Raw genomic sequence first — 14,050 nt, 5'->3', positions numbered from 1 at the left:
GTAAGGAGACGGCGGCAGCCGAAGCCGAACGCAGAAAGCGGTTCGAGGCGAGGCAAGCGCGCGTGTGTTATACGTGCCAGAAGCCGGGTCACTTTTCGGCGCAGTGTCCAGAAACAAAAACAAAAGTCGTGTTTTTGTCATTATGCAGCACTGACGAGAACATGAAGCTCCTCGAGCCTTACATGCGAGACCTCCTCGCGAATGGGAAAGAGTGCCGAGTGCTTCGCGATTCCGCAGCTACGATGGATGTAGTTCACCCCTCTTACGTAGAACCCGATATGTTCACGGGCGAGTGCGCATGGATCAAGCAAGCCGTGGAAGCTCATAGCGTGTGTCTGCCCGTAGCAAAAGTGCTTATTGAAGGTCCTTTCGGAGCACTTGAGACGGAGGCGGCAGTGTCATCTATGCTGCTCCCCCAGTACCCGTACCTATTTTCGAACAGGTCCGATCACCTCCTGCGCGAGGAGGGGCTTTTGTTTGGTGAGGCTAGCGTTCAGGCCTTAACCAGATCGAAGGTTCGGGAGCTCGCTGCAAAGGCGGTAGTTGCGGGGCCGACGTTGTCGAACGATGAAAAAGGGTCAGAGGCGCAGCAAGCTGATATTCAGAGCACGCCCGAACTGAATAAAATTGAGCCTGTAGCGTTAAAGGCACCAGATACTGGAGAAGAAATTCCCGATGCGGGAAAGTTAGAAGAGCTATCTGCAGATTTGCTCGTCGCGCCTACGTCAGACGGACTTAATAGGTTGCTAAACGTCAGCCGGTCGGCTTTGATAGCCGAGCAAAAGAAGGATGGCAGCCTAGAAAACATACGCTGCATTGTCAAGGAAGGTATCGCCAAGAAAAATGCTCGCTTTGTGGAAAGAGGTGGGGTCCTGTACTGGAAGTATGTAGACCGCAGGGGAGTGGAGTTCGATCAGCTGATCGTGCCTCAATGCTATCGTCAGGATCTGTTGCGCTTGTCGCATGGGGGTTCGTGGTCCGGACACCTAGGAGTTAAGAAAACTAAGGACCGTCTCTTGCAAGAGTACTATTGGCCAGGGTGTTTTCGGGACGCAGACCACTTTGTGAAGACATGCGACACCTGTCAGCGGGTGGGCAAACCAGGGGACAAATCGAGGGCGCCGTTGAAGTTGGTACCTATCATTACGGAGCCTTTTAGACGGCTCGTTATTGATACAGTGGGACCTCTGCCGGTAACAGCCACGGGGTACAGACACATTTTGACTGTGATCTGCCCAGCGACAAAGTTCCCTGAAGCAGTGCCGCTTAAAGAACTCAGCTCAGTTGAGATAGTCAATGCACTACTGTCCATATTTGCGCGAGTTGGTTTTCCTGCGGAAATCCAATCAGATCAGGGCACAGTGTTAACTAGCGCTTTGACGACAGCTTTTCTCGAAAGGTGTGGGGTAAAGCTGTTACATAGCTCAGTGTACCACCCACAGTCGAATTCCGTTGAGAAGCTCCACTCCGTCGTGAAGCGCGTGTGGAGAGCATTGTGGTTTGAACAGCAAACTTACTGGGAGCTGTTTCTGCCTGGGGTGACGTTTGCATGGAGGACCGCGCCGCCTGCGGCTACAGGGTTTTCGCCAGCTGAGCTAGTGTACGGTCGCTCGCTGCGATCTCCGCTTCGCATGCTTCGAAACGGATCACTGCCCTCTCCAATGGCTGCAGACTATCTCTTTCACAAATGGCCACCTCCTGCACTGGAGCCTCGCTTTGCAACAATATTCCTTTGAGGTGCGTTACAAAAAGGGGAGTCTCAACGGTAACGCCGATGGCTTAAGTCGAAGCCCCTAACGTAGGAATCAGCCTCAAAATTGTTTGTTATTGATGTTTTTCTTCCTTAGGCAGGATTTTTAACATATTGCTTTTGTGTAGTGTTTCATGTGATGATGTGCTTTCTAGTGCAATTTTCCGATTTGTGGACGCGTTCTGAGTGCTGCTATAGACTACTGTAAGGAACTAGGCAGTAGTAAAAAAAAAAGGGGGGGGGGGAAAGAGCCTGGCATGGCTTAGTGAGGGTTGTGCCGTGCTTGCTGACTGAGCGGCTGAGTTTCGGCGCAGTTCTAACGCTTGCGAACAAAAATGAGAACAAAAATGGCAACTCTCCTGAAGTCACTTTGCAGTGTCCTGTGTGAACCTGAACGTGAGAACGAGGCCTTCTCGGTGCGCTGCGCTCAAGAAACGCCGAGGGACGACCGACGTCGGTTATGAGCATCATCGAGCGACATCCCTCCGGACAGCGGATGCAGTCCCCTGACCATCGGCATCTCCTTCCCCCGGCGGGGCGGTCTGTTACGTTTCGCCTATGACGCGCGGTGTAGCCGGCGCGGATTCAACGGACGGCGGGGCTTCGTTCAAAGCGGCGGACATTTTGGCCCGTTCGGAGCGGCCGCGACGCATCCCCGCCAAGCGCGTCCCGGCATGTTCAGTGCCACGTGTCTTTGTGTGTGCGTGTGTGTGTGTGTGCCCACGCTTGTCAAAGCGCGGCAGCCGGGGAGAGGAGCTCCCCCAGTGTGAAGCGAGGAGGTCTGACCGGCGCCGGCCCGGCTGATGCGTCACCTCCTTGTCCCAACGTGTCTCTCAGTCCGTCCGTCGCCGCTGTCACGTGGTGTCGTCCCGTGACCTTCCTTCTTGCCCGCGACGCCAAGAGTATAAGAGCAGCTGCCCCCGGACGCCAGGAGAGAGGCTCCGATTTCTTCTGTTGAGTAACGTGCTCTCCCGTCTCTCTACTTCGGTCGACCTGACCGCCCGCTCTTTGCGATGCTAGAATAAACAAGTTGTTCTGTTAACAGTCGACTCATGCTTTGCTGGGACCTTCGGATGCTTCCAGTGTGCCCCAGGCCGCCAGGCCAACGCTACCCTTGGGGCTTGCGACCCATTTGCAACAACGGGCGCCAACGGTCCGGTTGCAACAACGTGTGTCAACACTGAGATTCCAACAGCCGGTGCTATCGGTGCGGATCAAATAACAGCTATACGAAATAAGGACGGTGATTTTATCGGCAGTATATATAACGGTGTAAACATAGGCACACTAACCAAATTAACAAGTGTGGTGTCACGCGCGCACAAGCAAATTTGGAACTCATCTCACTCGATGACTGCGGAAACTCGCTTTCAGAACGCTGGAGTGAGGAAGCGCGGCAGCAGCAGCGAGCGAATTCACCTTCGTGCTGCCTTTCGCATCAGCGCGAACTAAGCCGCGTAAACACAGCGCACGACATACTTTCTCCTTCGTAGATGCCTTTCAAGATACAGTGGCCCGGGCGCGTCATTACAACTGCTAGCAATTACAGCGGGATGTGGCATTTCCCGAGACGTTTGTGCGCCGGCACAAGTAAGAGCGGGTGCGAGAGAGAAAATCTGGGGGCTTTCGCTCCTGAAATATCTGACTTTGCCTAGGCACTACGGAGGCGTAGTTTCTTTGCTCGTGTTGTATGCGTTTGTCCCTAGACGTGCCGGCATTGTGGAGTGGGGTCGAGTTTGTTTACCCTCCGACCCCTGCTGCCGGCGTTGTGAAGCAGATGCGGCAGTAGGCACGGGCGCCCCGTTTGGTGATCGGAACGCATTGAACGCACTGAAGAACTTTTTGCGGCAAATAAAGTACTTCTGAAATAGCCTAAATTCGAATGCGTTTCTCAAGTTCTATGAAAAGTGGTTCAGGGCCCTTTAAACAACTAGTCATAATCATAAGAATCTATATATATGGCAGTCAAGGCAGTCTACTTAAAGGGACACTTAGTGAAAAATGATTTCTTCTGCATCAGTAAATTACCGTTCTACAACACCAAAAACGCCACTCTTACAACGATAAGACGTTTGGTAAGCCAGAAAAAGCGCAAGAACGAAATACGGGTGGCGACGCCTACTTAAGCTCCCGTACCTGGGGGCTGTGACGTCTTGCATTTTGATGGCACCTTCTAGGGCCCATTAATTATATATAGCGCACAGATTGATTACATTGTGTTTTAAAGGAACCAAATATTAAACATGGCAAGTTTCGGGAACCTTTATTCAGCCAACGCGGCCCAAACACGAAAACATACTTTGGAATCCCTGACGTCACGCTGACGTACCGGCGCTGGGGTTTCGGAGCGAAATTCAAATACTGATACTTGGGCCTTCATTTTCTCATCGAATTATCAAACTAAGTTTTTGAAATGACTGCCTGAAGGGTTCTCAAACAATGCTTCAATAGTCTAAACTTATTGTTTCGCTTTAGTGTCCCTTTAAATCAGGCCGTTGTCTTTAGGCTGTACAAATTCATTCATGTAATGGAAAAACGATTGCCATTATCGGTACAGTAATGTTAAGGTACAGTAATGGAGTCACGAGACTGGTGTGCCGGGACCATTGGTTCCAAAATTTCGCCTATGAAATATATGAACACTTGTTGCCCAGCTTTATCGCTTTCTATCCATGACGAGACGCGTTCATTGACGTCTTATATAAGCTGTAACCGCCGAAAACTTTTTTGTGTTCGAGGTTGAAGCGCCGACGGACGGCGATCACGCTGACACTCGCTCCCTCCTTTTGTACTCGAGGAGGACGACCTCGTGCATTGTTCAAGGCGGAAGTTGCAACGAGGCGTAGAGCGGATTGGAGCATGTGTATCAATATGTTTCGCGTTTTTAGCTCGTGAAGGCGCCCTTACTCTCTCGTTGAGATCGTGAATGTACCGCTACCGGAGGAGTGTGGAAGCAGGGTCTTGAGGTGGTCGGTGCAATCATTCAGAGATGTACAGCCCCCATTGCAATAAGCTTGCAAGCTGAGCCGTTAGAGTGGAAACATGGAGAGCGGAGATATGTCGCCACTCAAAAGGCAATGAGCAAAACGAGAACAAGGTAAAAGCGGGAGCCAACGTTTCGACAAGTGGACTTGTCTTTTTCAAGGCGACGTATGCTTTCCTCGGCGCAGTATTCTTCTGAAGGGCAGAGGGGGTAAGGCGGGTGGGTGCGGCAACGACCGAAGGTGTGTTAGCTGATGCTGGCTGACTTTTGCGTCAGCCAGCATCAGTCCGCCGTAACACAAGCATGTTGTCGCCCCAGGTGCAAAACTTGCAGGCACCTTTAAAATGGCATTAAAATTAAAAGCACCGCAAATAGTTATACACACGAAGTGAAAATTAGCTTGTAAACTTCTGATGTGATTTATATGCTTGAGTGTTCCTTCTGTAAGGAACAATATATCGGTGAAACGGGGCAATCAATGAACGTCATATTGAACGGGCATTGCGCGGACACAGCTAAAAAGCCTCCCGAAGCCGCCGCCGAACATTTGAACTAACCAGGTCATAACTTTGATGAACTAAACTCTACATCTTACAGCCAAATTTCAGTTTTGAAGGAGAAAGAAAATACAGAGGATCATATCTTATCCATAAGTTCTAGACATTGTAACCAATAGACATAAACATTTCAAATGGAGCTTTAGAATTTATTTGCTATGCTAAATTTCAAGCTATAGGAAACAACCCTTAGTCTAGTTTCTAAGTGTTTTTTTTAATGTTTTTATTTATGTATTTGTTCCATTTCAGTATATTTTTTTTTTATTTTTCACGCACACCGTATTCTGCCGCTCCGTTTATTAGCTTTTCAGAGACACGATAGCCCACGACCACCAGTGAAGCAGGTAATAGAGGGGTGCTGTGCACGAGGCCGGTGACACTGCCGTGTTTCAGCCGGCGTATCAACGGTTGAATGCTCCTTTATTATTCTCAATTCTACACCCTCGCCGCTAACACACAGTAAAGTTTCGTTCGTTCTCTGTTGTCCTCGCTTCTCAGTTGGAACTTGAAACTTCTCGGACGATGATCGGCAGTTGTTGATCAAATGCAGACAGGAAGCGATGGAGATCAAATGTACAAGAAATATTTATAGTTGAACTTTTCTATATACATGGCAGGTAAAACAAATACATTACAAGCTTGAACAATTGAGAAACAAAGTCTCACTCTTCGACTGTCTCAATGACTGTTAGAGACCAGACTCGTTTTAACGTACCTAGTACGGAGGCTCACTGGTCTATCAGTAGTAGGCGTCGCCAGCCGTATTTCATTCTTGCGTTTTTTTCTGGCTTACCAAACGTCTTATCGTTGTAAGAGTGGTGTTTTTGGTGTTGTAGAACGGTAATTTTCTGATGCAGAAGAAATCATTTTTCGCTTTAATGTCCCTTTAAGAAAGACGAGTCCATTTGCCGAAACTGTGGCTCCCGCTTTTACCTTGTTCTCGTTTTGCTCATCGTCTTGAACTTCCGCGTGTGTTCACTCAAAAGGCAGACACGCGGAACAGCTCGCAGACGCGAGCATCCTTCGTCGCAAGCTTGGAAGCCCTTCCTCCATCGACAAGACCAGTCGTTGGGTCCTGGCGGCGGGGCTCGCGTGTACGCCGCGCTGCGAAGCTTGCAAGGGCGACGAACACCGCTGCTTTCAGTCTGCGGCTTTGGGGCAGCGAAGACGAGAGAGGAAAGGCAGACAGGGTGGCCAGGTGTATAGTTAACGGTTTCCTACCCTGCATGGGGAAATATGGGGCTTGAGGTAAGGGAGGACTAGAAACAGAGAAGCGGAAAAAGGAGTGCGGTCGGCTGCAAAAAGCGCAATATTATTTTCGTGGGCAGCGGAAGCTCTCCGTATACCTTCCGTATACATGTGCCGCGACGATAGGCCCGGTGACGCGCAGCCATTTTGAGTCTTTTGATAAAGAAAGTGTGTGCATCCGTGCAGTTGGAACTTGATACAGCGAACTATATGCATAAAGCATGTTTAGCCGCTATTTATTCCTCAATTATTGTGGGGCTGCAGTTTCGCATGTACGGCGTCGACCATCTTTTAAAACATTTAGGCGAGTATACTGCGGAAATAACGAGCTCATATTTGCTTCCGAGGCTCTACATTGCTGTTACGAGTCTCGACTGCGTGCACAATATAAAAATTCAAAGCTGTTCAACTGCTACCTTATTGCGCAAAGCATTGCGGTCGGTCAGCGGCGCGGGCCGTTCAGGACAGGGATGCGTTGTTCGACGAACTGCGCAACCTGTTCCGGCGCATGGCGGCTCGTGGTTCTAAAGAAAGCGATAGCGAGAGGCTGTGTTGCGAGTCCAGTTACACGCGAACGTGTGGAGGGCACACGTATGCGGCGACGTCACTTCCACCGGCCACGATTTCTGGTTGGAAGCCAATAAACACTGACACCAAGGACAACAGAGGGGAAATTACTTGTGCTTAATAAATGAAATGAAGAAACGATAAATAATGGAAATTAAGGTGGATGAAAAAACAACTTATGATAGCTTCTTATGATATGACTAATAAAAATCGGGCCCCTCGGTTAATCCCCTTTCTTCTCGTTTATTACATAACGAGGGTCTCGAATCCGTCAACATTGATGCCTCCAGGTAGCATATGTGGGTTTATTGACCAGTTGCGTTCACCCAAAAAAGATCACGTTCTCGTGACGCCTGCGGCAAGAAGGACGTTCCACGTCCACCGCCAAGGTCTGTGAGTGGTGGCGCTGGCTAACACTCCCAGGGTTCTACTAGGACACATAAATACCCAAGAAAGTGGATGGGGAAACAGCGCCGCGGTAGCTCAATTGGTAGAGCATCGCACGCGAAATGCGAAGGTTGTGGGTTCGGTTCCCACCTGCGGTGAGTTGTTTTTTCATCCACCTTAATTTCCATTATTTATCGTTTCTTCATTTCATTTATTAAGCACAAGTAATTTCCCCTATGTTGTCCTTGGTGTCAGTGTTTGTTGGCTTCTTATGATATGACTAATAAAAATCGGGCCCCTCGGTTAATCCCCTTTCTTCTCGTTTATATATATATATATATATATATATATATATATATATATATATATATATATATATATATGGACGAACGACTGCTGAGAGGAAGCAGGACGGCGGGTAGGATTGGAAGGTCGCACGTTTTTCTCCTGTACTGCATGTGGGAGACTAAGCCTATATTTACCGAAGAAGAAAGTATATGTGAGGCACAATATTCGCTAATTGATATCATCTCACTTTAATACAGTTGACTTTAAAAATTGGTGCAGTTAAAAAAATTTTAAAAATAAATAAACGCCCTATAATATTCATCATCATAGAGTTCGGAGAATAATTCTTCGTTATTATAATTATTCATTTATGTACTACTATTAATATTTTTATATAATTTTTAAAAATTCCTTCCCAGTTCTTTTTCTTTCTTTCTTTTTTTTTTTTTTAGTACTCACCAATTGGTGCCGTATGCCCGTAGCTGGTTGCGCCATATCCCGTAGGATCAGCCAACCAAGTTTACGAGTCTCTGTGACAGTCTTCGCATTCCTAACTATCCAGCAGCTGTGCTTAATCATCTTTTGAGTGCTTATTTTGCAGTCATGTCGGTACTTAATTTGAATGAGCTTCTCTTAAGCTGTGTTTAGCTAAGCACCTGTTCGTCACATTCAATGTTCCTGATCGATAAATGGGTGTAAATGAGGCATATAATTATAGAATATGCGTATGACAAAGTGTCATCTCCGTTTGGTGTAGCATTCTTGGGATATCGTGGCCTTTGTATCCCATAAGAGATATTGAAGTCACGAACAGAAACAGGCGTATTAAAACAGGACAAAAATGAAAAACCCGTACTACGGAACAAGCCCTCGTCCATCGATGCTCACTTCTTTCATTCTTAATTTCTTTCTTTCTTTATATATTTCTTTCGCCGTTTCTTCTATAATCAAGCGCGCAACATTCTAAACGTGCGTGCTAACTAGTGAATCCAGCGAACCCTTCTACGCAAGGAGAGTAAGGCTTCTTACGTACCTTTTAAGTTGCGTTGTTCCAACTTGGTTATCTTTGTTGAGAATATCGAAGTTGCGAACTGCTCTGTGAAACAAACATGCATAGGAGAGCCTCTGGTGTAACAAGCATTGATTGTTTGGGGGACGCATGGCCTGAGGAAAAATTTAATATTTCAACTTGAGCGCACAGCCTGAGACTCAGATTACACCTACATGTGTTAGTGTCTATACATGGCTAACATGGTGATGCGCGTTTTACAAAAATTGGACTGAAATTTCGGCTTTTTCGCGGAGCGCGCATGCTTCCGACTGTGTGTGCGTAGCCGGGCCAATGCCGTCCACGGGGCCGACACAGCCGGAAAAGGGAGAGAGAGATGTATGCCGGTCATCCTTGCGGGAGGGGGCCATTGGCGAGTGGGTGTCTGCCCCGAATCAGCCGGCGCGCGGAATTCCGGCCCTGGTGCCGCTCCCGGGTCCAAAATAAACGCCGCCGTCGCCCATGCGGCTATTCTGTTTATCGCGGCCGCCACAGTTTAAGCCGGCGCTTCTGTGGGCCAGGGCCGATCGCTTGGACAAGCTTCGCTTCCCCCTCTCCCATTCTGCGTCTTCTAGCTTGGGTAACCGCCACGTAATACAGCGTGCACGTAGTCGAGCGCCTCTACAACGAAATGACCTCTGTAACGAATGAATCATTCTGCCCCGGTTCTGTTACGAGCCATGCGGTGCGCGACCTCTACGACTAAGTGAGCTGCGTATAAACGAATGATTTCGGAGGCCCTAAGCACTTCGTCATAAAGGCGTTCAACATAGTTGGCCTGCGTAGTTCTTTCTAGCGCATTTGACAGCAAACGTTCACGACGAACCGCGCGAGCAGTTCGCGAGAAGTGATCTTTTCGTTCTCCTTCTAGGCAACACGATAATGACAGGTGTGTTGTGCACAGCTGTTATTATGATTGTGCCTCATTGTAATATATTCATCGATTCTGCGGGCAGAATGTGCTAGAAAATTTAGTAGCTTTTGTTTTCCATGTCACTCACGTAACGTAATACATTAGCAGCGTTGGCACAGATCCCCCCCATTTTCTCTTTTCGTTCCTGAATTCGCTAGCTTTCCGCCATGGCGCGCGTGCACTTGCATGAAGAGGCCGGAGAACGTATATTCGCCAGTTCCGTGTCTAATTTAAATAAATTCGTCGACTTGGATTACCGGCGCCGAGCTTATTTTACCGTGGCGTGAATACGAATGTGAGCAGCATCACGAGCTGTTATTCGTGGTTGCAGGTCCCGTTTCTCTCTCTCTACGTCTTGGGGAAAGGTATGTCCCGGCAGACTGCACAGGTGGCAATGACCTGAACCTCCACGTCTTTCGAATGAGACAAATGATTCGACGTATGCGAACGGCTCTAGCGAGATACTTCCTTTGCGATAAGGCGGTGCTTATTCACATATTGACGTGCATATATTCAGTCTACAATTTTCCGTGAGTCTGACTCGTCCGGGGCAATTGACTGAAGCGCGTTCAGCAATTTCCATGGGGCAGTTGGATGATCTCTTCAAGTATTCAGCAGTGATGCAACCGCTCTGCCAGTTGTGCCGAACTGCGCCGATAGGCGAACTCTGCTACATCCTGGTACCTTTCAGCACAATATGAGCAAGCTGCGCCCACTCTGCGCCGGGCGGGTTGCGCCTGCAGGAAGCGGGACCACGCTCTCGGGCGCCGTTTTACCGCACCAGGCATGGCGTGGACTGCAGCGGCTGCATTATCTCCGCGGCGGACCGAGTCAAGGGATCGTTTTGCTTGTTTCATCCGTGGGTTGCTGTCTCTGTTGAATACCTTCCATCCCGACGCGTGCGGGTTGCTTGGGCAACGGGACAGCCTCGATTTTCGGCTGACAGCGAGCGATCGTGCTGGCGCCGAGGCACACCCCCGTATGATCAGCGTGAAAACGGCGGCCGAAGTTTTGGACGCTGTATGGTGTCTCGCACGCTCGCGTTGACGCAGACAAGGCGGCGGTGAAAAACTTTCCCGCCATTCAATTTGTCGCCTATCCCCCAGCTGGTGGCGGGCAGGTCGTCGCGACAAGATGGCCGGCAATATGTTGTTCTTGCCAGTAAACCGCTTCGTTGATTGGGCTTGAGATCACGGGCTTGACTGGTGGCGGCCGAAACCCGAGATCGGGTCCACGGGTGACATGACGACAACGACCGCTAACGCTTTCGCGAAGTTTGTTTTTGTGCTGACTGGGCGCAATGGCGAAAGCTCGCGTGTAGTCGGAAAGCTCCAAACTTAATTCGGTGATCACAGCCTCATCCGACAGCGTTCGTGCGCGCAGTCAGAGCGGCGCGCGCGCGTATACGTGTGCACCTCGCGACGGTACGTGCGCGGCGCACAACGAGCCGCGTGGCGAGCGAACGCGAACCGCTCCGGCAGCGTGGTCGGTGAATCGCGGCACAGGGAAACAGAGGTAAATATTTCGTACCGCTGGCGCTACCTTTTTTCCAAATCAGTGCTACATCTTAAAGGAAACGTCTATAGGAGCGAGATCGCGCTGAAGGTTTTCAAAACGCTTCTGAATTCTGCTCGTAGCACGTCCTCCACCGCTTCGCCGCAGTCCACAGTAATGACTGCGATAAAGAAAAGAGGGGGCGGGGGGGTCATTTTTAGTGTGAATTTATGAACCACTGACGACTTACTGCTTTCACATGCATTGTCCACCGTAAAAGCCCCATAAATATAGTTTGCAATCGCTTTCATAAACCTGCTCCGAAAGTCCATTCTATTGCACAGAAATGCACTTTTGGCTTCTCCAAAAGCTGCTTCGAAATGGGTTGGGTATCACTGGACCAGTCATCCATGAGCAGTATCACTGACACAAAATGGAGAAAGCACATGCTCGTATAAGCTCACACGCATATGAGCGGCGTGCAATGAGAGCTTGAAGGAAGCAAGGCGAGCCGTTCTCTTTCGTCCTTATTGTCTCGTTTGCTGGGTAGACAGACATGTTATCACCCCACGCATGGCGAACCTGTGACTAAGTTCGCGCTTTGGTCGTTCCTCGTAATTGACCGAGTACGTTGCACGTGTGGGCTACAACCTTCTCGCGAAATCTGCTCTCGAACACCGTACTCGGACATGCGGACAGCGCGGCTGGCTTCCAACTTGCCGCACCTCTTCAATATATATATATACGCGACGGCGGAAACTCCGCGGCAGATGGTCTGCGTGTTGTTCTGACGCACGGTATATAGGCGCGTCAGAGCGGATGGCTGAGCTAGCATTTGTGGTCGGGGAACAACGGCACAGCTCAGCGCTTCCTGTTTTGACTGCGGGAGCGATTGTTCCTTCGAAGAGAGCCATCGATCTTTGAGTCTTAGTGACGTTGTAGACGAGGGCTCCGCAGCATGCACTGTGCTCGACTCGCTGGACGGCATTGACCGCTCTAGTGCACGCCCTGCGGTGGTTGAGGTTCAGAGCGAGGGGTTGCGTGGCCGCGGTTCGCAAAAAAAAGGAACGCGCCGACTTAAGTCGTTATTAACGGGTTAATGAATTAATTACTTAACTTAGGTCAAGTTCGTGCGTGAGTTGAAATCACTTTATAGTTTGAACGATGGAGCACTTAGCCCTTACCGCGTGCAGCGCCACGAGCCTGGCATATTTGTTCTGCGCGTGACTTTATAAACAAATGTGACAGTGCAGTTTTGTGTCTTTTAGGTTGGTAAATTCTCCTAACATGAGGCGTGCATTCGAAAGTGCACGCCACAAAAGTTCACGGGACACGGGATTTGCGAGAGCAGGGAAAGTAATAACGTCCAGATTAATAAGAGGCGAGAGCAGGTGAAAAGTAAACACGTCCGCAACAGAGATTAGTAAGAGGCGATTGGAAGATTGGCGGAAGAAAACTAGGGAAGCGACTAACAATGGAGCCGTACAAAAACAAAGTTCAAAACAAGATCGGCTCCCGTCGGTTGACGACGAAAATGCATGCGACTGCTGGCCGAGCGCTACCGACGAGATAAAGAACGCCCTGCCGCTTCCTCGTCGCCAGTCACGATGCAGCCGACCTTGTTCACGCTTTAGAGCAGCACAATACCACTGCGAAAACGCTGCGTCACGTGGCTTCTTTCATATTTCGCGGGCTTTCATTGCGACCCGGAAAAAAGGACTACGTGAGACGTATCGTAAAGCAAACAACTCGATCGGTGGTTTCTGAAGGCGCTCTACAAATCTGCGTATCATACTTGGGGTCCTCAGCCAATAATTAAATATTTGGCTAATTAAATTTAACGAATTAGTGAGTTATGGAGAAAACAGAAATTGTCTGAGTTACTATAGGCTATTGCGAATAGTATGCGTTCGGTTCAATTCGCTTCCGACGCGCCTTTCATATTTAAATTCTTGGCTCAAGAAGTTATGTGGCGCACCCTGTGTGTGTGTGTGTGCGCGCATATATATATATATATATATATATATATATATATATATATATATATATATATATATATATATATATAGAGAGAGAGAGAGAGAGAGAGAGAGAGAGAGAGAGAGAGATTGGACAATTTGTGATTTGTACCCCCCGCCTCTCGAGAAATAGTTTCTACGCCGCTGTCCCCTGCACACTCTTAGACAAAAGTACACCCTTTGGGGTGTAAAATCTGCCACACAACGATAATCGTCATCTGCTTTGCTTGCGTTTCCTTCCTTGAAAACGCCGCCGCGGCCGTGCGGGAGCTGTATCATGAAAGCGATCTGCGACGGGGCCAAAGTGCGCCCCTGCGCGGGCCTCGAGTATCTTTAGGGCAATCTGCGATGTTTGCAGAGTGCGCGTAGTGCTAGTAGCTTCGTATGTGCTGTGCTTTCGACGTTTCGTTCGCGTTGAAGCGAGACATGCACGAAGGTCAATTCACTTGCTGCTGCTGCAGCGATTCCCCACTCCAGCGTTTTGACAGCGTGTTTCCGCAGTCATCGCGCGAGATGTTTACCTGTGCGCGCGTGGCACCGTGCTTGCTAATTTAGTTAGTAAGCGAATGTGTACAAGTTTGTGCGGTCGATAAAACTACTATTCTTACTTCGTATCTGCTAATTTGCTATCTCAATCGGTGCTTCGCCTTTCGGGCGAAACTGCAACTTTCTTTTCTTCGTGGTTCGTTGTTGCCATGCTTTACAGCTTCCGAAGATACACCTCGGTCAGTTATTTCGACCCACGGCACTGAAAATGGTGGTGGTAGAACAATTAATTCGCTAGAAGCGGCTGCCTG

The 14,050-nt window shown here is 49.1% G+C and overlaps 1 protein-coding gene across 1 annotated transcript in view; it reads left to right on the top strand.

The window, feature by feature from the left end:
* Positions 1–14,050, top strand: part of LOC135907018 (integrin alpha-PS1-like) — a 160,148-nt gene that overhangs the window by 97,986 nt on the left and 48,112 nt on the right. The window lies entirely within an intron of this gene.

This window comes from Dermacentor albipictus, chromosome 1 (genome assembly GCF_038994185.2).
Source record: "Dermacentor albipictus isolate Rhodes 1998 colony chromosome 1, USDA_Dalb.pri_finalv2, whole genome shotgun sequence".
Taxonomy (NCBI): Eukaryota; Metazoa; Arthropoda; class Arachnida; order Ixodida; family Ixodidae; genus Dermacentor; species Dermacentor albipictus.
Note: the sequence above shows the minus strand (reverse complement) of the source record. Positions and strands in the feature narration are given on the sequence as shown.